Genomic DNA, 24390 nt, shown 5'->3' on the forward strand with positions numbered 1-24390 from the left:
TAAAGACTCCTGCCAAGATTTGTTTTAAAAGGTGACATTGAGCCGTGAGTGCACAGCACTGGTTTGGTGTCAGAGCAATTACATTCTTGAAGGACACTCGTAGATTTTAAGGCCAGAATGGACCATCATGATCATCTAATTTGATCTCCTGCACATTGCAGGCCACAGGAACTCACCTACCCACTCCTGTAATAGACCCCTAACCTCTGGCTGAGTTACTGAAGTCCTCAAATCATGGTGTAAAGACTTAAAGTTACAGAGAATTCACCATTTATACTAGTTTAAATCTGCAAGTGACCCATGTCTGATGCTTCAGAGGAAGGCAAACCTCCCCAATGCCACCTCACCCTCGGGTCTCTGCCAATCTGACCTGGGGGGAAATTCCTTCCTGATCCCAAATATGGCGATGAGTTAGACCATGAGCATGTGGGCAAGATCCACCAGCCAGACACCTGGGAAAGAATTCTCTATAGTAACTGGGAGCCCTCCCCATCTAGTGTCCGATCCCGGCCGTTGGTGACATTTGCTGCTTGCAGTCGCAGATGGGCTACATGCCATCATAGGCAGTCTCATCATACCATCCCCTCCATAAACTTATCAAGTTCAGTCTTTAGGTTCTCCCCTTCCCCTCTTCCCCCCCCTCCCCACCAGCTCCCATTGGAAGGCTGTTCCAGAACTTAACTCCTCTGATGACTAGAAACCTTCACCTAATTTCAAGCCTTCTCTGTACCTGTTCCAGTTTGAATTCATCTTTCTTAAACATGGGAGATCAGAATTGCACACAGTCTTCCAGATGAGGTCTCACAAGTGCCTTGTATAATGGTACTAATACTTCACTGTCTCTACTGGAAATACCTCGCCTGATGCATCCTAGGTTTGCATTAGCCTTTTCCACACCCGCATCGCATTGGTGGCTCATAGTCATCCTGTGAACAACCAATACAGCCAGGTCTTTTTCTTCTTCTGTCACGTCGAACTGATACGTCCCCAGATTATAGCAAAAATTCTTGTTGTTAGTCCCTAAATGCATGACCTTGTACTCTGCACTATTAAATTTCACCCTGTTTCTATTACTCCAGTTTACAAGAGTTTGAACAGGGGAATCATTAACAATATGCTAATAGCTCTAATCATTTATTGACACTAGCTCCCCAGCTTGGCCATCAAAAGTGCATGCTCAGTTTATACAGGCATGTAAGTAAACTAAGTGGACATTTCATCACATAGTCATGTTTTCAGCTGTAGTTTTCTATGGGCACATGCAAATTGATGTTTGCACATGCAAGTAGAGTAGCTAAGTACCCAGTCTGTTCACTTAAATTATTTGTTAAAAATATTTCTGTTAAAAGCAGATTTTGCATGTGGAAGCTTAGAGGCTGAGTTAGGACTGACTGGAAAGGTGACCATAAATCTGCTTCGATCATTGGTATGCTAAAGTTTGAAGTCTTTAAAAGCAATTATTTAAGGCAAAAATACATGTTTGACATTTTATACACTAAATAGGCACAAATTTTAATGAGATGCTCCTTTTAAAAAGAGGTAGGGAGTGGGGTATTCTGAACAACATTTTAAAAAGCGAGAACTTCATCTATATTTTTCCATCCGTGGTGGAACAAAGACCCTCTTGGACAAATGTCGGAGGTGAATCCTGTCCAGCTTGCACTTGGACCTGTGTCTCTTGCTCTGTCTGGTTTTTGTTTTGGAAGAGGGTGCGATATAATCTGTTGTTCTATGAAGCCAGAATGGCCACCAATAGACACCTGTCTATACGCTGCGTCCTCTGTTTTTTGCTGACAGATCATGTTCTCAGTCATTAGTGCTGTTCTCTGGCTTGCTTTTTTTTTTTTGCTTCCACTGTAAACAGTAGCTGAATGTTTTTGTTTGGCACCATAATAATCTGGAAGGCCAAGAGAGTGAATAAACACAATCTCTGCCTTTGGTTTTAATATTCTTTAGTCCAAATAGACGTCAACATGTGCAATCAACTTATGGAGGAAATTCTGACACATTTGCAGATTTTTTTTTTCCTCCCCTTATGTTTATGGCAGAACTCTTGGGCCTGCTGAATTATTGAGAGAACTTTGAAGAAGGTCTATTATGGGTGTGTGATCTTTCATGGGAGAGATCTCTGTCAGATATCAAGCACTTGAAACCACAAAATAATTATAAGCAGATGGAACATGTGGGTACAGCTGCTGTTCTCTTTCCCTTTCCAGAATGCTTTGCTAACCTTTAATATGTGTTTTCATTACTCAGTTTTTTCCAGAAGAATTTTGACATCTACTTTTGAGCATAACTTCAAGTTTGGGGGAAAGGAGGGAACTGTTTCATTTTCATGCATGTATTCTATTTTTATGATTTTTCCTGTATCCAACAAACTCCTATGGAAAAAAACTAAAGAGGGGCTGTCCTATTTTTCTTTTAGCAATCTTAAGAACCTGTTGATCAAACCAGAGATTTGTACTAGTAGTTCAGAAGCTTCCTGTGAATTACTTTTTCTTAAATGAAATTGGTAACTGCTTGAAAGGGACAAATTTTAGGTCTGATTTCTCCCCAGGCAAGAATCCTGTACAGAAGAACAATGAGAGCAGCATTCTACATGGAATGGGTGATGCAGGGTTTGGCCACCTTTCTAACTGGGACTATACTCTGGAGTATTGTAAAAACCAAATGTGGGCATGGTCCCAGCTGCCTACGTGCTGCTCAATTAGCTGTACACAATGAAGAGTGAGGGAGATTGTGCATTGACACATCAGCAAGAGGTGTTAGTTGTTTGGTTTCCACCCAAGATTTGGGCACATACTTCTTATTACCATGGGCAAAATTTTTGTTTACTCTGCCCAGATACTTATTGTTACTTCCTCCTTTCTTCTTGAATCAACTTCAGATCTGCTCTGCGTTCACCTGACAGTGGGATGACAGCTGGGAGAGGGCTGGGTTGCAGTATGTATACAGTGACCACCTGTATTTCAAGGAAATAAAAGACAATTGAACAAAGCTTATTTTTAAGAGACCACTCCCCCTCAAATATTTTTTCTTCATGTTAGAAAATCCTGGATTTATATTACAAGGGTGTGAGAGTCTACTCATGATCAATGCTTGAACAAATTCTTTTTCTTCTCGTTAAATATTACTTTGCTCCTTACTGAATACAGGTTGATAATAGGCAGCAAAAACAGGATGTCCCTTAAAATACAGCTCAGATTATCTCCCTGCGGCCTAGTTTTTGGGGGGCAGGGGGATTTCATGCTGGTGTGTAGCAACTTTCATGTCAGCATACACATGCAACACTGGTACAAGGCCCATATTCAACTGGGGCTGTGAGTCTACATAATACGTTTATGTCAGTGCGGTTGCACCATTGCAAAAAATATTCATGTAGACCAGGCCTGAGCATGTGAGATGTACAATGTGACATACTGCTGCCTCTGTGGCACAAATGTAGTGACTAGAGCGCTGAGATTAACTCTCTGTTTTGGTTTGGTGGCAAAAAACTTTAGCAAACGGAAAAGTAAAAAAACAGAACACGTTGTGCGTTAAAACATTTAATTCAACCTGCAATGCAGTGTTTTGTTTGGTTTTTGAGCTTTTTTAAAACTTTTTAAAAATAAAATTCAAGTACATTTTTAAATAAAACAATTTTATATAAAAAAAATTGAAATGTTGCATGTTGAAAGAAAATATGTCAATGTTTTAGGAATATTTTTTTCAACCCAAACCGTTCACCAAATTCTACATCAATTCACTAAATATTTAATGTGAGTTGAATCTGCATTTTTTGACAAAAGTTTTTTGGCTAAAAAATTTTCCTCACTTGTTGTCATGACATCTCTCATTTTTGAGGGTGAAGTACAGCAGTAGGATCCAGTAAATAGAGGGCAGAGGCATTCAAACAGAAACTGGGGAAACACTACTGATACGATGTTCTTCTAACACAGTTTCTAATGCTCAGCCTGCATGGGATGCTGCTGCAAGGGGTCTCCACTTCCCTTTTCTTCTAGAGCAGCGGTTGGCAACCTGCAGGCCACATACAGCCCCTCAGGGTAATCCGCTGGTGGGCCACAAGACAGTGTTTACATTGACCATCCCCAGGCACGTGCCTATTCCCGCAGCTTCCGTTGGCCGGGAACTGTGAACCGCATCCATTGGGAGTTGCGGGCATCTGTGCCTGTGGACAGTCAATTAAACACTGTCACGTTCGGTCATTTGGAGGAACTTACTCTCTGCTGTTCACCACAGTTCCAGTCCCAGCTGACAGTAGAATGTATGGGTGGGTATGGGTATCGTGTTTTACTGGTATGTATACTGTTCCATTGCTGGTGAGCCAGAGTATCATACCACTAGAGCAGAGGTTCTTAACCTTTTTGGGCTTAGGACCCCCTTTGATTGCCTGTCGCTACCCAGTAAACAAGCTTTAGTGGGAAAAAAAATGTGGATTACTAAATATTTCTTACCCACAATATATAATTCACATTAACATAATAAGTACAGCATGTGTAGCATAGCAGCAGCTCCTGTCCTATGGAGCTGGCTGGGCCATGCTCTTGGTTTCGTGACGTCAGAGATCACAGCACGCCACAGGTTTGGCCTGATCCCTTTGATGGCGGCTAGCCATGCCAAATTTGTGTGAGTGGCATTGCAACTTTGTGAATGGGGTTCCAGTACTCACTCAGATTGGTGCAGCCGGAACCCCTTCCCCCACCCCCATCATCATGATGGAGGGGGGGCTGAGCCAAACTCAAGCAGGAAGCCAAGCACAGCCACCCCCATGGGACTGGAGCCATACAAGCCACTGCTGCAACGTGAGTGTGTGTGGGCAGGCTCAGCAATTCCGCTTTCCCTGCCGACAGACTCACAGCATTGCCAGGTTAGATTAAAAAAAGAAAGAGCAAAATCAAATTTTAAAAGAAGCAGCTCAAGCCCAAAACAAGCTCAATCAACTCACTGCCCCTTTATAAAACAGATCTCGCTACTCCATTACTTTTAAAAAAAAATACTACTCTGGTTATATTATTACTGCACCAGAACTTAGCATCTGCCTCGTGCTCTCATTTGTGAAGTGTCTGTGGACCATGTGCTGTGCAGGTGGCCATGGCCTGTCCCTGTCTCACCACTTAGCTGCCTGTGGCTACTGGGTTTTTTTTCATACTCTTCTGTGTGTTGAGGAATTTCCAGCATGGTAGATGTATCCTGGAGAACTACACAAGGGAGTCCAGTGAAGCCATGGAGCACATAGAGGCATTGTCCTAGACACGCTTCCCACATCCACTCTTCCTTTCCAGGGAAGAACAGAGTCTTCTCCCTGAATCCTATAGAGGCATAGAAAGGTTCTTTTTCCTTCCTTAACAATTGGGGGAGCGAGGAGCCTAACTTGGGAACCTTTGTTTAGTCAACCGGGGTTTGTTGTAGCGTAATCTTGTTCGGTTAATATTTACAGTCTGCATTTTAGGCAGAGATGAAAAGAGGCTTAGCTGAGAGATTCAGGAATCTCTTCAAGGGCTTGTCTACACTGGCACTTTACAGCACTGCAACTTTCTCGCTCGGGTGTGAAAAAACACCCCACTGAGCACAGCAAGTTTCAGCGCTGTAAAGCGCCAGTGTAGACAGTGCACCAGCGCTGGGAGCTACGCCCCTCGTGGAAGTGGGTCTTTTTAGAGCGCTGGGAGAGCAATCTGCCACGACTACACAAGCCACATTAAATTGCTGCCACGGCAGCGCTTTAATGTTGCCAGTGTAGACTAGCCCTAAAATGCTGTGAATTAAAATCTCTAGGTTGATTCCCAATTACATTGACTTGAGTTTAGAGGAATGTCATATCACTATGAAACCAAATAAGCTTATGTATCATTTTAAAACAACTTGTCTCAATGAGAAAGGCACCAACTGTAGTTTGACCATTTCATTGAAAAAGAAAAATGCTTGTGTCTAATTTATATAGAAAGGTTTTATTTTTATCCTTCAAATTATAAGTTGTATTAGACAAGAGTAAACAAAAGCAGAGTGCACTAGGATGATGGCAGCTACAATAGAGATAATTATTTGCCCAAATTATCTGTGTGTGTGTGTGTGTGAGAGAGAGAGAGAGAGAGAGAGAGAGAGAGAAACCAACAGACAGCAGGGAGGAGAGGGGAATGAGTAAGAGAAATCATCACAGCTTTTCATTCTTTCCTAGTTTGACATCATCAGAAATAGTTAGTCCTTTTTTGCTTATGTTTTAGTACAGTATGTTTGTCATTGTTTGTTTTTTATAAATTTAAATCATTGTGAGGAGTAGTCCTCGGTGTCAATTATCACAGTCTATGATGCAAAGAAAAACATTGGAACTAAGCTTCACTGGCTGGCAGGCAGACTAGAATTTTGTCAGGAAATTCCAAAAGAGTATAAATAAATTCTCTGTAGCAAACCCTGGGCTCCTTGCCTGCTGATGTGTCAGGAGTACGCATTCCCTTTAAGGCTGAGGAAAAGTGTCTTTCAGACTTAATTTCCTGAAAACGAAACACTGAAACATTCAACAATTACCTCTTTGCGGAATGGTAAGTAAGGCTGTCAAATAGAGGAGAAGTTAGAGGGGAAAATGGATGTTAGCTTTGTTTGCCATTGGTTTAAAAAAAAAAATTAAAAAAATGCCCCCCTCTTCCCCCCCACACCCCCGCAACTGGTGTAATTGAAAGCCAACCACCAAGTCCTGGTACATGCACATTAGTTGCATACATTCTTGCTGTGGTTTGGTCTGTTCATTTTAACATAAAGTTTCAACTGTTCTCTTTGACAGGGTGGCATTGTGTTAGGTTGCACACTGAAGAAAGTTTGTGTTTATGGTTTGCGTCAACTCTGGTCAGGGTTCTTGTTATTTTTGTTGTCCTGTGTTTGTTACATACTGAGTAGTTAGTTTCTTGAAAGGATGCATATTTTCTGTTCAGAGATGTGCTTATATATCAGGGTACTTTTTATCTTCAGGTGCATGAAGCGCCAGACATATTTACTTATATCAAGGTCTCGACAGCAGAGGTAGCAAAATCTCCTTTGGGTGGCTTGATTGTGCTGCTAGTGAAGTACTTCTAAACCACTGTTTTGAGCTATTTATAATTTGCTCATAAAAATACCTTTTTAGGCAGATATTTTATATGCTTACTCTGGCTGATGCTTAACTTTATTAAAAAAAAAAAAAGATTGAAAAAAATCAGGTCAGCAGTCGGAGCTATCCAAGGATGGAGAAAAGGTGTTTTTTTGTTTTGTGGGGTTTATTGTTTTGGTTGGTTGGTTTGTTTTTTTTTGTCTTGTTCAAACAATGGTTCAGATATTTTGTTTTCAGGTAATACAAACGGCTTTTGTTTTAAAGTATCAAACGCAGCACGTATCTAATCCCAAGTGAGGAATCTGTGCTGGATTTTCAAATGGAAAAACAAAGCTAAACTGTTTTTGAAATTGCATACTGAGTGCATGTAAAGTACATCACTTTTCTTACTGGCATGAGCATTTACCAAAAGTAGCTGTCCCAGTACTCACAAGTGAAAATATTTGTGGAATCGTTATCGGATGAGACAGGTTTTTTCCAGTTGACCTTACAGCTTCAGAGAGGGGTGACCTGGAAATGGGGGTCTCTGCAATAGTTTCGTACAATAAGCTTATGTATCCTAAAGAGGTACTTTCCTTATGGTGACCCTTTCCCTATAATAGTAACCCTGTGTAACTGTTCCCAACGGCTCACCTGTTCAGAGGTTAATAAACTTAGAAGCTTGTTAGTGACATAACAAACTCAATCTGTTTCTCTGAGTACACAGCTGTGTCTGGGTAGGAGACAAATGCAGCTGCCTTTGCTTGAGTTTCAGCTGATGTAATTGATTGAAGTGTCGGTTTGAGGGTTAGGTTTGGGATATAGATATGGGATGGGAGAAGCTCTCTAGTTAAGACCTGCATTTTATCTGTGTCCGTCCTAACCGGCAAAAGCTAGCAAGAAGATTCTGGAGCCATTGAAGTTGCTTGTCAACACCTTCTCTCTTTAAGGAAGCACTAATTAGACCCTTTTGAACGATATTGTGCCCAGTCTCATTACTCTCTTTTGTTATGGAATGTTATCGAGAAGGCTGTGGCAAGACCTTTCCAGCAAAATCGGAAGTAGTGTTTGTCCATGATTTTAGCTGATTCGGCTTTAGGTTTGGGCTGGGTTGAAAGACTACATGAATGCAGTTGGTTGGTAATCTGTTGATGATAGATGGAAGGTGTGTGTGCTTATACAGATGACCAGAAGGAAGTGGTGACCTGCCTTTGGACCCCAGCAGGAGTGGATGAGTGGCTGTGTTCCTTTCGTTTTGACAGATTCAAGAGGTTATTGGTTAGCTACTCTCCTCTGCATCGAGAGCTCTCTTAGGCAGAGTTTCACAGGGTTCCCTTCTGTTGCCATCCTGTTCAATGTGTGTATGGGCTTGTATTTGCTAAGAAAAAGTTGTATTCTCAACTCATGTCAGGTAGCTCACAGTAACAAACTTGAGGTGAAATCCTAGTGGCGACCAGGCAGATTGTAGTTTTAACTTGTTTTAAAGTCAGTCTGCCTAGACTTCACTAGGATTTTACCTCATGTTAGTTACGGAGTTAACTAACGTGAATTGATAATGCAACATTTTTCCTAGTAAAAATGCACCCGATAGGGTAACTAGGAAGGAAACATGGGCAGCTTCATCCTCTGTCCCAGTTCTCAACCAGGGGTCTGTGGCCCTTTGGAGGTCGCCAGGCCTTTTCAGGGGGTCCACCAAGCAGGGCCGCTCAGAGCCCCAGTGGCTGAAGCTTGGACTCCTGAGCCCTGGCTCCCTGTGGGGTGGACCCCCCCGCCCCTGCCTTGGGGGGTTAAAGCCTGGAGCCCTTAGCTTCAGCGCCCCATGGGGCTGAAGCCCCGGCAGAAACTGCCCTGCAGGGCAGAAGCCCTGGCACCCCAGCAGAAGCCACCCCACGAGGCTAAATTCCCCAAGCCACCCCCATCTCCTAGTGTGGCTAAAGCCCCGAGACCTTGAGACTTCACCCTCCCGGAGCAGTAAACCCCCCCCCCCACAGTTGAAATCCAGAGGCCCCCACAGTTGAAGCCTGGTGCTGCCACCCCTCCCTGCTCTCCCCTTCACCCCCCAGCCGCAGGGCAGTGGAGTTTTTATAGTAGGTGGGGGGATTCTGAAAGAAAAAGGCTGAGAACCCCTGTTCTCTGTGCTGCTTGTCACCCAGATTGATATCTCCATCTCCCTCAGACTAGTCTGTGTGGATGAGTGATTTGCCTAGTGCTAAGTGGCAATCTGTGGCTTTCAGGCTGGTTACTTGACTCAGTTTAGACAAGACTTAGAGGAGCAACTGGGAAAAGTGACAAGATATTGTTGCCCCATGCCTGCCATTGGTACACAAAGCTCACAACCTGGAGGTGTTGTGGTTGCTGAAATCAGCTGCGGTGCTTAAACTAGTCCAGTCCCCTGTGACTTAAAGGAAGGGGCAGTTGGCATTCTCATGAAGTTACCTGCCAGTCCAGCACTGGCTTTTCCTCTACTTCAGCAGCACCAGAGTCAGTTGACAAGACAAACTTTAAGGCCTTTTTCCATTCAGGCTTTTGAGAGGTGTGTAATTAGGGGTGTTTATTGATCGTCATGATAGGTTAATATGGATAAGGTGGAGTTTATTTTTTCATTGATTGATCTTGTACATTTTATACATTAGTTTTTATGACACATGTACCTAGAACAAGTGGGTAGGCATGTCATAAAGTGAGTGGAATAAAATAAATATTATCAGATGATGGAGATGCATCCTCAAGTAGATAAATCATGAGAGATACAGAAAGTTGCAATTTTAGAGTATGCTTGAAAATAGCAGAAAGAAAAGGAGTACTTGTGGCACCTTAGAGACTAACAAATTTATTTGTTAGTCTCTAAGGTGCCACAAATACTCCTTCTCTTTTTGTGAATACAGACTAATACGGCTGCTACTCTGAAACCTGAAAATAGCAGGGTGCCTGAACCTGCCTTATTTGCATCTGGTTTTGGAAGCAAAGTAAACTGGGTTGGGATGTCAGTTCTTGGCTATGGAGACCGCTAAAGGCAAAAGGAGCCTGTGAATTCACCAGGTAGTTCTTATGCAGCAGCACAATATTTGAGAGAGAGAAAGTCAGTTTGTTCAAGCAGCTTTTCTGAAGGCAGAGAGACTGTGATGAGCCAAAACTTGCCTTCTCTGTAGCTCCCTCCAGTCTATGATAGCTCCCCACTTTCTTCTGATTGCCCTTTTTCCAGGGAGCTCTGGAATTTGGGTGGGGGAAGATGCCAGCTGATGTCTCTGTGGGCAGTGAGGACTAGTGGGGATGAGCCATTGTGCTGAGGCATTAGTGACAACTAATGAGAGAGAATTCAGGATGGGAGCTTTAACAGAGGCCTCCAGCAATATTTCCTGCCCTGGGAACAGTTTGGGATATAGCATCTGTACTCCTTCCCACCCATGCTCTGTGTTTCTTGCCTACTGCTACTCCACTTCCCCTGATGTCTCTGAGGCCTTGTCTACACTACAGGGGGGAGATCGATCTAAGCCCTGGTCTACACTGGGGGGGATCGATCTAAGTTACGCAACTTCAGCTATGCGAATAATGTAGCTTAAGTCGCCGTACTTAGACCTACTCATCGCGGTGTCTTCACAATGGTGAGTTGACTGCTGCTGGTCTCCTGTCAACGCTGCCTGCGCCTCTCGCGGCGGTGAAGTACAGGAGTCAATGGGAGAGTGCGCGGGGGTTGATTATCACATCTAGACTAGATGCGATAAATCGACCCCCCCGGATCGATCGCTGCCCACTGATCCGGCGGGTAATGTTAGACATAGCTGAAGTTGTATAACTATAGGTATGTGAATAATGTGGCTGAAGTCAACGTACTTAGATCTATTTACTGCGGGATCCACACTATGCTATGTTGACGGGAGACGCTCTCCCGTTGACTCCCCTTCTCGTTCAGGTGGAGTACAGGACTTGATGGGAGAGTGATCTGCAGTCTATTTAGTGGGTTTTCACTAGACCTGCTAAATCGACCACCGATGCATCGATTGCCATGTGTTGATCCTCCAGTAAATGTAGACAAGCCCTGAGACAGAGATGGGAAAGGGACCAGAACAAAACAGCCTTAGGGCTTGTCTACACTTACCAGGGGATCGACGTGCAGCGATCAATGCATCGGTGGTCGATTTACTGGGTCTAGTGAAGAGACCCGCTAAATTGACCGAAGATCGCTCTCTTGTCAACTCCTGTACTCCACCTGAACGAGAAGTGCAAGGGGAGTTGACGGGAGAGTGTCTTGTGTCGACATCGTGTAGTGTGGACCCCGTGGTAAGTAGATCTAAGTACAGGTTTCAGAGTAGCAGCCGTGTTAGTCTGTATTCGCAAAAAGAAAAGGAGTACTTGTGGCACCTTAGAGACTAACAAATTTATTAGAGCATAAGCTTTCGTGAGCTACAGCTCACTTCATTGGATGCATTTGGTGGAAAAAACAGAGGAGAGATTTATATACACACACACAGAGAACATGAAACAATGGGTTTATCATACACACTGTAAGGAGAGTGATCACTTAAGATAAGCCATCACCAACAGCAGGGGGGGGAAGGAGGAAAACCTTTCATGGTGACAAGCAGGTAGGCTAATTCCAGCAGTTAACAAGAATATCAGAGGAACAGTGGGGGGTGGGGTGGGAGGGAGAAATACCATGGGGAAATAGTTTTACTTTGTGTAATGACTCATCCATTCCCAGTCTCTATTCAAGCCTAAGTTAATTGTATCCAGTTTGCAAATTAATTCCAATTCAGCAGTCTCTCGTTGGAGTCTGTTTTTGAAACTTTTTTGTTGAAGTATAGCCACTCTTAGGTCTGTGATCGAGTGACCAGAGAGATTGAAGTGTTCTCCAACTGGTTTTTGAATGTTATAATTCTTGACGTCTGATTTGTGTCCATTCATTCTTTTACGTAGAGACTGTCCAGTTTGGCCAATGTACATGGCAGAGGGGCATTGCTGGCACATGATGGCATATATCACATTGGTAGATGCGCAGGTGAACGAGCCTCTGATAGTGTGGCTGATGTGATTAGGCCCTATGATGGTATCCCCTGAATAGATATGTGGACAGAGTTGGCAACGGGCTTTGTTGCAAGGATAGGTTCCTGGGTTAGTGGTTCTGTTGTGTGGTGTGTGGTTGCTGGTGAGTATTTGCTTCAGATTGGGGGGCTGTCTGTAAGCAAGGACTGGTCTGTCTCCCAAGATCTGAGAGAGCGATGGCTCGTCCTTCAGGATAGGTTGTAGATCCTTGATGATGCGTTGGAGGGGTTTTAGTTGGGGGCTGAAGGTGATGGCTAGTGGCGTTCTGTTGTTTTCTTTGTTGGGCCTGTCCTGTAGTAGGTGACTTCTGGGTACTCTTCTGGCTCTGTCAATCTGTTTCTTCACTTCAGCAGGTGGGTACTGTAGTTGTAGGAATGCATGATAGAGATCTTGTAGGTGTTTGTCTCTGTCTGAGGGGTTGGAGCAAATGCGGTTATATCCATTGTCTACAGCCAAGCGCTACGATATAACCGCATTTGCTCCAACCCCTCAGACAGAGACAAACACCTACAAGATCTCTATCATGCATTCCTACAACTACAGTACCCACCTGCTGAAGTGAAGAAACAGATTGACAGAGCCAGAAGAGTACCCAGAAGTCACCTACTACAGGACAGGCCCAACAAAGAAAACAACAGAACGCCACTAACCATCACCTTCAGCCCCCAACTAAAACCCCTCCAACGCATCATCAAGGATCTACAACCTATCCTGAAGGACGAGCCATCGCTCTCTCAGATCTTGGGAGACAGACCAGTCCTTGCTTACAGACAGCCCCCCAATCTGAAGCAAATACTCACCAGCAACCACACACCACACAACAGAACCACTAACCCAGGAACCTATCCTTGCAACAAAGCCCGTTGCCAACTCTGTCCACATATCTATTCAGGGGACACCATCATAGGGCCTAATCACATCAGCCACACTATCAGAGGCTCGTTCACCTGCGCATCTACCAATGTGATATATGCCATCATGTGCCAGCAATGCCCCTCTGCCATGTACATTGGCCAAACTGGACAGTCTCTACGTAAAAGAATGAATGGACACAAATCAGACGTCAAGAATTATAACATTCAAAAACCAGTTGGAGAACACTTCAATCTCTCTGGTCACTCGATCACAGACCTAAGAGTGGCTATACTTCAACAAAAAAGCTTCAAAAACAGACTCCAACGAGAGACTGCTGAATTGGAATTAATTTGCAAACTGGATACAATTAACTTAGGCTTGAATAGAGACTGGGAATGGATGAGTCATTACACAAAGTAAAACTATTTCCCCATGGTATTTCTCCCTCCCACCCCACCCCCCACTGTTCCTCTGATATTCTTGTTAACTGCTGGAATTAGCCTACCTGCTTGTCACCATGAAAGGTTTTCCTCCTCCCCCCCCCCCCCCCCCCCCGCTGTTGGTGATGGCTTATCTTAAGTGATCACTCTCCTTACAGTGTGTATGATAAACCCATTGTTTCATGTTCTCTGTGTGTGTGTATATAAATCTCTCCTCTGTTTTTTCCACCAAATGCATCCGATGAAGTGAGCTGTAGCTCACGAAAGCTTATGCTCTAATAAATTTGTTAGTCTCTAAGGTGCCACAAGTACTCCTAGATCTAAGTACGTCAACTTAGGCCTTAGTTGAAGTCATCTTTTCAGTGGCCGGAAGGGTTGATTTGGTACACTTACAAAGTGTCTGTGCGGCAGTATCACCAAAACTAGCGCTGTACCAGGAAAACTAGTTCAACCAGAGAGTAGGCTTCAGCCTACAATTTTTAGGCCTCAAATGAGGGGATTACTAACAGAGAAGGCAGATTGATTTGAGTGTGATAAGAACCATATTGCATTTGAATGCAGACAATCCTAGTTCAATGTTTTGTGTGTGTGCGCAACGATTCCTCATAAATAAGCATAATCCTTTATTTAGTGTTAATTAGCATGGGTGACTCCTTATATCCTGCACTCATTTTCCAGACTAGCCTCGTCAACCTTTATTTATTCTTACCAGAATGCTCTTACTCATTAGCTGTTCTTGATTTTAAAATCAAAATGTCTCCTCAGCCATAGCTAACCTTGAAGTTGCAGTGGCATATAACTTTACAAAATTGCCACCTTTTGGGCTGCAACTTCTCAGCTCGGAGGTTTTTTATTTTTTAAAGAAAAAGGAAGTTCAGCTCAAACGTATAAGGATCAAACATTAAAATAAATGCATGTAACTATTTTTGACAAAATACTTTTAAAATGTACTATTTATGCTTCATCTTTCTTTCCTCTTCCCCTTTGAGAGATCTCTTTCCCCCTCTCCCCCCAACCCACTGTTTATTGCCCTTAGTTACTTCAGCATGAATGTAAAGTTGGAAAATTCCAAGATAAGGCTTCCACAGCAAATTTAATTCTGCCCCCTTATGTGTGTCTGTTGCATTTGCGTCTTTTTGTTAAATAGCAACTTACAGCATGTGCCTTGTAGACATAGTTATTAGGCACATTTTTAACAAGTACTAAAATTAGACTTGGCAGAATTCAATTTTTATTTTTTTATTTTACAGATATTGATGATTTTTATTGATTTAAATTTTCACAGCTTTGGGGAATTGTGGGGTGGGCAGACAATTTTTTAATGATAGCAGATGTTGATATGCAAAAAGTTAGTTTTATAACAGTTAAAACACCAATTGTCAAGCTCGCATGTCAAAATATGTAAAGTAAATATTCTTAAATCAAACTCTAATAAAAGTTCTTAGGCAAAGTTAGAAAAATGCTGCTTAGCTGTACATTTTGATGATCATTGATTGAAATGTTTTTTAATCAGTTTTTGTGTGTAGGGTGAAATCTACATTTGCCAATACTTACTAATAAAAATCTAATCCATGCACACCTAACTGAAATGTAAATTGCGCAAGTCACCCACAATGGGTTGTGTTAATTAAAATAACCACAGTTACCTCCAGAAATATGTTGACATTCATAGTGAAGATAATGTAAATACAGATATGCAAAAAGGTGTCTCACATAGTGTCGTGAAAGTCATCAAACTGTGTTGGACCATTACTCTGAAAGTAAACTTTTTTGTAATTGAACGATGTTACTAAGGTCCCAATCCTACAAACACTTACTTATGCCCATATATAACTTAAGCACATGAGTAGTCAGGCTGACTTCAGTAGGGCTCCTCACATGCATGAAGTTCTGCACATGCATACATGTGTGCAGCATTGGGTCCTAAGGTGAACCTGCTTCCAAAAAATAAAACTATTACTACTTTTACCCTGGTCAGGCACAAGTAATCAGAACGTTTCCAGAACAGGGCATAGAACTGCAGAGGACAAGACTAGATGACCTCTCGAGATCCCTTCTAATTCTTGTGATTCTATGAAAAGCCAAAGCTTCTGTCCTGTGAGTTAAAGAAATGGTTCCACTATTTTAGGAACTAAAAATTGAGCAGTAAATAGTCATGGGACAGGTATAAACAAATGAATGTATTTGATCACTTAGAACCAGACCAAAGTGACACTGTACCTATGATGTGGTGATTTTTTGGGGAGAAAAATTAATTCAGTTGAAGAAAGCCTGTTCACTGTGGGCCTAATCCAAAGCCCAGTGTAGTCAGTGGAAAGACCCACCTCTTGACTTTAGCAGATTGTGGATCATGTCCTATATTCTTTGTTTTCTTAATGGGCCCACTTAAGATAGAAAGAGTAAAGAGTTAAGGCATATGATCCATCTTAACTATACCCCATTTGCCAAAGTATTGTGATGTTTACAGTAAATATAATGGAACGCTCAGGTCTAAGACCCTTCACATGCAAACACAACATAGTGATTACGAACAGTCTTTCGTTTAGCTCACTTTCCTTATGCTCGTTGATTCTAAGGCTTGGTCTTCGCTAGTAAACAGTCTAACTCCTAGTGTAGACAATGATATGTCAACAGAAGGGCTTCTTCCATCGACACAGCTATTGCCTTTTGGGAAGGTGAGTTACCTAAGCCTATGGGAGAAGCCCTCCTTTCCATATAGATAGCATCTTCACTGAAGCACTACAGCACAGCACAGCCACTTCAGCCTTTTAACTGTAGACAAGCCCTAAGGCTGGGTCATTAACTCACCACTAGGGGATTAGGTACTGCGGATATCTAAACAATATGTAAGACTACATATTGCATGAGTTTACCCTTTTTCGCCAACATAGAACAAATTAACATAACATACAAATCTTCACCATCCTCTTCCATCATGAGGGCAGTGTTCTCTCTGGAAACTTTTATAAAAGACAGCAGATATAGCGGTACTGGAAAAAATATAGAACAGTCATCTACAGCATGCAAGTGTGTGGGTGTTCTGCAACATCCAAAATGGAATAAAATGCTATTCACTACAAACATTTGTATTGTAGCCTACACCATGGTGTCTGGGTGTTGGATCTTTATTTCACTTTATTAACATCAAAAAGAAGTTGCTATCCAAAAAGCTCTTAGTGTTTTTTCCAAAATGTAAAATGCATATATGGTTTAGATTAAGACAAATTTTGTTTTAGTTTAAGAATATTATATATATATTATATGTACAGGGCCGACTCCAGGCACCAGCTTTCCAAGCTTTCCAATTCCGAATGGGGGGGGCAGTTCGTGTCCCACGGTGGCAATTCGGCGGCTGGTCCTCCAGGAACCTTTACTGTAAATGGAATTTCTCTACAACAGGAGAGCCAGGGCAAATCCTTCCTTTTCATTTCAGAGTGGTAATGGAGTCTCTCATCGTCTTCTGCAGTTGTGGTAGTTCAGGGTGGGATGGAGAGTAGGTTCTGGAAGTCCATAGCTTTACTCTCTATGGGAAGCAGCTCTAGCTAAATCAGCTCCTCTTCATTTCCAGTTGGGAGCAGTTGTAGCAAGGCTGGAAACAAGAGAAATCTTGTATCTCTCCAGAGTAGGGGTTCCTTCCCTGCATTTTCCGTGCTTAGCTAGAGTAGGTGATAAGGGGAAGGTAATATTGTAAAACTTATTGCCATGCTTTTTAAAAAAAAATCTGGAAAGGGAAAAAAAGAGATTTGGTGCTGCTTTGAGGCATAAGGAAGGCTGACAGGCTTTTTTTCCTCTCCTTATTCACTTGATATTCCTCAGATAGAAGAACAAACGGGCGGGGGTGGGAGGGCATCAGAAAACTCATTAAGTTCCTTGCAAACACAACAAAGAACCAAAAAAGAGACCCCCTTTTTTCCCTCCCTTTTCTGTGTTACCTTTTAAATCTGAGTCTGGCATATAAGAATATTATGTGGTTTCACAGTTATACCAATGTTCTGCTTCTTTGCAACATTCCTTATATCTTTTTTTTTATGTGATAATTCTTGGAGAATGTATTATTCATAAGATTATTTCAGTGGAAAGGGTTTTTTTTAAATAGTTATCAGTCTGAAGATAAAATGCTTGAGCGCATGTACCCTAAACATATGGAGAGAGAACCTTTTAGATGCAAGCTGTATATTCTTAAAGGCATCTTAGATTTAGAATAAGCTTTTAAAATGTTTTCAGGCTGCCTTTCTTCTCTTCTATTCACTACTTTTTGATCCTCCCAGGACACTATACAGTAGTGATTTGTTGTCTTAATTAGCATGTTGAACTGAAACTACATCTGTCCAAATTCTCCCTTTTTCTCCTATTGCTTAAGCTTACATGATACTAAGACTTTTAACTAATTTGAACCCGTCAATTAAACATTGTAGTTTTTGAATCTCCCATTCAGGGAAAAGAAGCGATTTCTGTGGACTATGCTAGCTCTGACTCAGTGCTTTAATATACTGAAGTTCTTGTGCAGTGCATCGGATAGGATATAATTTAATGGAAATTGGCAAGACTGCAGTGTTTAGACAGAGCTGGTCACAGCAGTTTCAGGAAGAGAGAACAGAACAGTGTGTTTGTTAAATGATGCCTATGTCCAGTTTGTGATTATTATTCAGTAGGGAGACAGAAGTGCAATTTGTGCACACTTCTAGATAACTGAATTAATGGTGACAGTAACACAACGAGGCCTCTACAAATTAAAAAAAAATTCCAGAATATCTTTTATATTCACAACCACTTGTCCAAAATGAGCACATACAATGTAAAGTCCAGCTTCTAAACGTTGAGTGTTCAGCGGATGAAATAGCAATGCATATTAAATTCCCAAGCTGATGACTTATGTCTGTGTCTGTGTGTCTGTGCGACTATGTTAAAGTTTAAGCTTTCGTGAGCTACAGCTCACTTCATCGGATGCTGTAGCTCACGAAAGCTTATGCTCAAATAAATTTGTTAGTCTCTAAGGTGCCACAAGTACTCCTTTTCTTTTTGCGAATACAGACTAACACGGCTGCTACTCTGAAACCTGTGTTAAAGTTAACCTTTGCAAATCAACACACAAAGAAAAGAAGTTCATTGTGGCTCAATGGCATAATTTATGGTTGTCTGAAGTATTGCAGAGATCTGCAAATGTCTTTTATTTGTTGCAGTGGCCATGTTCAGCTAGCCAAGGACCAAATAAGAGGCTCAACAGGAATCTTAGTGTTCTCTGTTGCTGCTCTTTTTAGTGGCAGTGGGATTTCTTGCTCACTCAGAGTCCCAAGATATGCAGACTTTTCCTCTTGGCTGAATGGCAGATAGATACAGCTTCCTCAAAAGTTAATCAGTGCTGCTTTGTGCAGCACAATACTACCCACCAAATGCTGATGGAGCGAGTGCATCCATGGTGCATCCGGTATATCATGGCTAGGAGAGAAAAGAATAACGTTCTCACAGGGTTTTATTTCCTTTCCTTTTAAGTCGATTTTTGAAACTGGCAGAATCATTTTCCATTCCCCTAAAATAGCAGCCCACTACACTTTGTTTTTGTACTTCGAAACTTCACAGCAAAGTCTGAAATGGATGTGCCTGTAAAATGCGTAAAGGCTTGGCACAGCTCTGACATGCTGCATCACAGATTTTTCTTTTCTCCAGATTACATAACCTCTTGTTGTTTATCTGTAGCATCAACAACCATTGCTGCAATGATCCCCCTACAGTGGTGTAATTGTGCTGGTAAAGTGCATCCAGTGTTATTTTAATGAAAAATTGTGTGTGATTAACTGTACACATCTCTTAAAAAAATACAAGTAAGTAATTCTTATTATGGGCTGGCAGGTGCAAAATGTCAACATCACTAAAATAGCCAGTTTAGCTAGAGACGACCAAATTAGCCACAGCCTTAATTGCAAAGATGCAAGGAATTGATATGATTTTGGAGAGGCTTCTTTTCAGTTATTTCCACCTCAATTGTTTCAGGGAGAAATATTTGGCAGTTTAGCTCTTATGATTTAAACTTAAATGAGCTGTCTTCAGAGGTTTTGAGTAATTTTCCACTGATAGGTTAATTCTGGAATCTTGGGACTTTCCTGCCACAAAAGCACAATGCATGATATGAAGGATTAAATGTTTAATAAAATTATTACTACTTTTTTTTAATCTTCCACCTTTATGGTTTTGAATTTGATAGAAAAATATAAGTGGTTAATTTTGAAAATAATACAATCTTTTCTATAATTTATGCCAAAGTTTTGAGTCTTTGTAGCAAACCAAATGCTTCTGCTTTCTGTAAACTGGTTTTACAGAGAAGAAAGTCAGTAAGAACATCTGGCACTTAAAGTGACACTGCCATCTTGTTTTTTTAAAAATACAAAAGCTAATTTTCTGAGATAATCCTTTCAATAATATGTCATGAATAACGGTCTATTATTGGAGGGCGGCAGTGTGGCTGGTAGCAATGTCTACTGTTAGGGTTGCCTGATGCTTTTCTTTACATCTCTGTTTTCAGTTGCTTATAACATTGCCAAACATTAACTGTTTGGGCTGAAATTGTCCATACTGGGTGTCTGTCTCAAGTTGAATATTTTTGGAAATATTCGGCCAAAAGGCTTCAACGGTTTTTGAGAACAAGGCCAGAAAAAAAATCATTGTTTTGCCCATGTGAAATTCTGGAACCTTTTCTCTGAAAAGCTCTAGTATCCTCTGGCTTTAACAAATTCCATCCCTGCCAAATTTCAGGGACTTGCCTTTTGCCTTCCTCATGAAAATCTGCTGCTATTTGACCATGATATAAGCCCTTTTGAAAATCATAATTTACACATGCCGAGTAGAGACTTCCCAGAGCTATGCAACTGAAAATGGCAAATATTCCATCCACACTGAGCATGTCTTGGGGCTGCAGGAGGCTGAACAGGATTTTCCCTGTGATTGCAGATCTCTGTGCCAGGACCGTGCATAGAAGAGGAGACAAGAAGGGTATCTCTCCTGCACGCTTATTGACCCTTCTGCTGGGCCCACGCATTGTGGAGGAGGAAGTCTCCTGCATCAACTGCATGGGGGGACAAAAGCCAGATCTGAGGATGAGATGGGAGAAGTAGGTCGGGACAAGGAGTTGGAGTGGGGTGGGAGGCAACTGGGGCTGAAGGCTGAGAGGGAAACTGAAACTGTAGTTGGGATATGGAGAGGAGACTGGGACTGGCTGGGGAAGGAGATCAGGAATGAGAGCCAGGAGGGCAAAGAAGACTGGGACATGTTGATCAGGAGATTATGCCTGCAAGGTAAAGTATCCCTGGCCTGCAAGCCAGTTGGTTGAAAGGAAGGAGTGGGGAAGAGGGAGGGGAACAGATCTGACAGGCAAGGAGGGAGTTTGGAGAGAACTGGCACTGGCTGGACAGAGAGACTGGGACAAGGAGCCACAGGGGTTGGGAGACTGAGATTGGATGAGGAGCCTGGGGGAGAGAAATTAGGACTTGGGAACCCATGAGGGAGATGGAGATCATGGGTGGGGAAGCAACTGGAGGCCAGTGAAGGGGTCAGAATCAGATCAGGGAGAGGAGCCGGTAGGGGGGAAATGAGGAATGGGGAGGATAGGCAAGGAATGGGACTTGAGCATGAGGGGAGAAGGAGAAGACTATGACTCACCTGGGGAGTATGGAAAGGGAGACTAGAACTTCCTTGGCAATGAGAATTTATTTGGTTGAGGAGAATGGGACTGCGATGAGAAGGCAGGAACGGGGAAGAGAGAGGACAGGAATGGGGCAGAAGGGATCAAGTGGGGTGAGGGGGGAGGCAAAAGTGTGTGCCCACTCAAGCACATTTCCCAGCCTCTTTCACTACGTCCACGTTCTGCAACAAATGAGGCAGAGATCCTGTAGAGAACAGCCTCCTTCAGTACACAACCCTGATTCATCTCTTGTGGGGAAAAATAGTACATGCTCATGTAACTAAAGACTGAATTGTTACCCCTTGTGACCAAGCTACTGTGAAAAATTTGGGATCTTGTGAGTTGTTCAGTCAGGAGGAGAAATTGATGATGGAGTCAGGTATTTCTTTGATGCAATCCTGTTTATGTACAAAGAATGTACAGAAAGTCCTGTTTCCCTGAACACAGTAGGAATAAAACAACAAGAGAGTATGTTAGCTCCCATTTCCAAGCCCCCTTTCCAGTCAGCACTTAGCCCAATATCTCCCTCATAGCTTTTCTCAGGGCCATGTTCCCAGTGCTTGTCCCCACTCTGTCCTTAGCTTTTCTGCTGTTTCTTAGTTCTCTGGTGTTCATCACTGCTTTACCTTCTCTCTTTTGCACAGTCACACTTTCTATTAAAACAATACCCAGTGACTCCTCTCCACCCATATAGTTCAAATTCCTGAGCAGCCTCACCTGTTCCTGTGTTTGGTTGGAGATCCCTATTGTTTCAGCTACCTGCTTCTCTAAAAGAGCTTAATGACTTCTTACAGCTATCTTAAATGAAGAGCAGCAGTTATACCCTCTAGATTCAATGAGGTTTAACCCAATGGTAGCCTAACAGCATCATCATGCATACACCCAAGGGAGCTGAATTAAGGCTGCACATGCAACCTTAATTCTGCCACTTCCTATCTTTGAGTGCTTGACTTTGCAACCTTAATAATATTCTTTATAGTTTGTGTGTGTGTAATATTATATAAATACATGGATATTTTTGCTGCTGATATTTAAAAATTTATTTTGGGTAAGTCCATGAGTAAAAACACCAAGACCCCATTCTGAAGCTGAAGTGTTTTATCTGGCAGTCCAACCCCACGCTATCAATTGCAGGATTGGCGCCTCCCTTCCCTTTTTAGTGCACGCACCCACCAACTACAGTTTTGCTGCTACGACTGCATATCACCCTTTTGCAGGACCGTTGTTAAAGTATGAGTTCTCCCCGACCGTAGAGGAAAGTGTGGTGCCCTCAAGTTGCTGCAGGAGTCAGGAAGCACAATTGACTGAGATGAAGGGTGGTCCTAGGACAGTACCCTAGGAATTGGGAGATCCAGGTTCAATTTCTTGTTCTCCACAGATTTCCTGTTGTGACCTTGGGCAAGTCTCTGAGCCTCAGTTCCCCATCTGTAAAGTGGGGATAATAACACTTCCTGACCTCACAGGGGAGTTCTGAGGATAAATGCATTTAAGATTGTGAAGTACTTTGGAATCTGCTGATTAAAAGTACTATTAAGAGACAGATAGTATTATTATCCTCAACAAAACAGTGAAACTGACTAGTATTTATTTGTATTATTGTTGCACCTAGGAGCCCTAGTCATGGAACCGGGACCCTATTGTGCTAGGTTCTGTACGTATGCAAAACAAAAAGATGGTCCCTGTGTTGAAGAGCTTACAATTTAAATAGACAAGACAGATCCAAGGTGCTGGAAGGAGTGTCGAGCAGGTAGAGTGAACAATGTGATGGCGTCAAAAGTCATGTTAGTTCCACAGTTTTTATTTATTTATTTTTTTGGTTGATTGGGTTAGTGAGGAAGGGATAAGCTGAAGGGAGAGCGACTGAGGAGGACAGGGAAGGGAAGAATAGGGTAAGAGGAGTGACTCTCTGAAATGAAGAGACTGTGAGGGAGAGGGAGGGAGGATTGGTGCAAATAACCAATCAGCACAGGGCAGAGAAAGACTAGTCAGAACTATGGAAAGTTTTCCAAAGTACCAAAAGTATGCTTTGGTCAAATTCATCAAGTAAATTGAAAAACCTAGAGATTTCTTTATTCTAATCTTTGTTACAGCATTCTTAGGTGTCACTTCTAGCAATAGTAGATTTTGGGTTTTTTTTAAGTTGTGTATGTCCCTTTAAAAGGGACACCAATTTAAAATGTAGTCATATTCAAAAAATGAGCTAGAAGTTGTTTTCAGGTACTGTGGCTGCCTGCAGTAGCCTGTGTTTCTTTGTTGGGGGAATACTGGAGGGATAGCCAGTTTAGCAAACATACAATCGTAGTTTGTAGACCCAAGTGCCAGATCAACTTTATATGCGCAGAGACTGTGAATAATTGTTTTTAAGGAGGAACTAAAATGCAGTAAATGTATACAGTAAAATGAAATGTATACACAAATTAACAATGATTCATGGGTGGGGAGGGGACAGAGGAGAAAATGGGTGGAGATTACTGCACCTTTAAAAGACTAACAGTTCTCTTATTATTAAGATAGAGCATGGTGACTGCTGAGGTTCCTTATGGGTGCTAACAAGGCAGTAGTTTTCAGTTCTGCTGTAGAACAGAACTCATTGGTGAAAGCTCAGCCTATGAAAATGTGCTCTGCTTGGCTAAGTTTACACTAATGTGGACTTTTTTCCTTAAGGGGTGAAGAATGAGAAAGTTGAGAGGCAGGGCTTTAGTGAACAGAGAGCTTGTTGAAGCTAGGACGGCAAGGAGAAAAATCAGAGGCCTTGTTTTAGTTGGATGGAAAATGTATGGTCTGAGAGCAGAGACATGTCGCTAATTCAGGTAACTGGAAAACTAACGTTTATTGTTTGCCCTGCAGTTTAAAAGTTCCTGATTCCTCTTGTGAGTTATTAATTGTTTTTTGTGGGGAAGGAGGAACAGGCTCTGCAGCGACCTCATGTATAAACATTCTGTCTGCAGAAGCACAACACATGTGGCAAAGTTTTATTTAGAATGCTTTGGTGACATGTGAGTCCAGTGTCTGCAGGAAGCTGTGCTGTCCTGACATCTGAGCTGGCGGTTTCTCTTTTGGCTGTGGAATTTTAGACTGCATTGGAAACAGGTCTCGCTGCATATTTTTAGTGCATGGGCTTCATGCAGGATTGAAATATAAAAGAGACAGATTCACAGACACACATCAATGTGCTCCCAAGCAAGAGAGAGCTTGTATTGCTGCTCCGACTTAAAACTGATCTGAAATTATTTTAACCTTTTTAAAAACCGTTGCCTGAAGTCTAACTGCACTGGTAAATTAGGGAGGAAATGATTTCGGCATAACCCTTTTAATACTCCCTGAAGGAA

General features: G+C 42.2%; 1 protein-coding gene across 8 annotated transcripts in view; it reads left to right on the forward strand.

Annotated features, from left to right (window-relative positions):
• Positions 1-24390, forward strand: part of KANK1 (KN motif and ankyrin repeat domains 1) — a 179974-nt gene that overhangs the window by 127679 nt on the left and 27905 nt on the right. Inside the window, exon 1 of one of the 8 annotated variants that reach the window (XM_038402903.2) lies at positions 6394-6533. The exons of 6 other annotated variants lie outside the window; for them this stretch is intronic. The gene's annotated coding sequence lies outside the window, so the exon portion shown is untranslated. Of the gene's footprint in view, positions 1-6393; positions 6534-23610; positions 23872-24390 lie in introns of those variants that run through there. One more of the 8 variants, XM_038402902.2, reaches the window with a different exon arrangement.

Source organism: Dermochelys coriacea, chromosome 5 (assembly GCF_009764565.3).
Source record: "Dermochelys coriacea isolate rDerCor1 chromosome 5, rDerCor1.pri.v4, whole genome shotgun sequence".
Taxonomy (NCBI): Eukaryota; Metazoa; Chordata; order Testudines; family Dermochelyidae; genus Dermochelys; species Dermochelys coriacea.